The following is a 760-nucleotide window of genomic DNA, read 5'->3' as shown; positions in this document are numbered from 1 at the left end:
ATTTTCTTACTTGGTCTGTATTTTTTGTACAGAAACATTCTAAACAGGTTTCATATCCATATAGAGTGTTATCAAGGTTTTTCTATAATTTGACCAAGGACCAAATTTCAAACTCATCTGAGATTTTTAGACAAACACTCTGACCAAATTATAGTTCGATTGGGTCTACTATATGAATAATGGAATTGTAACGACGGGCGATGGACATGGGACAATCACAAAACCTTCAGCTCGGCTAAAACAAAAACCTGATATATGCACAACTTCTAATGTTGAATAACATTCCTATAGAGTTTCAGGACAAATAAAACATTTAGAAAATCATTTTTATAAGTCATGCCAATCGGATTGTCAACAAATACGCTTTTAAGTCTAAAATTGCTAAGTGTAGAAAAACTTCGCATTCAATTATGCTATTATATATAATAGCACATGACCTGCTTCAGGTATCCATTCCAAAAATATATAACATTAACATTTCGATGCCTGGTAACCCCATGTTTTTGAATCATTTGAAAGAGTTGTGTGTGCTGAACAAGAATAAATAAATAAATAAGATGACCATAATTTTATGCACGAATCACAACAGTCATGTTTTTTTGACTGCGAGAAGATCCAAATTTACACTGTACTGTAACTGGATTTTCTGTTCAAGTATCATTGAAAACTAGAAAGTAAAAAATAAAAACTCTGTAACATATTTTTGTCATGTTATTTATATTTTCTTTTTCAGTAAGCAAAACAAATTCAAATGATTTGA

This window comes from Mercenaria mercenaria, chromosome 1 (genome assembly GCF_021730395.1).
Source record: "Mercenaria mercenaria strain notata chromosome 1, MADL_Memer_1, whole genome shotgun sequence".
Lineage (NCBI taxonomy): Eukaryota > Metazoa > Mollusca > Bivalvia > Venerida > Veneridae > Mercenaria > Mercenaria mercenaria.
This window is presented reverse-complemented; position numbering follows the sequence as displayed.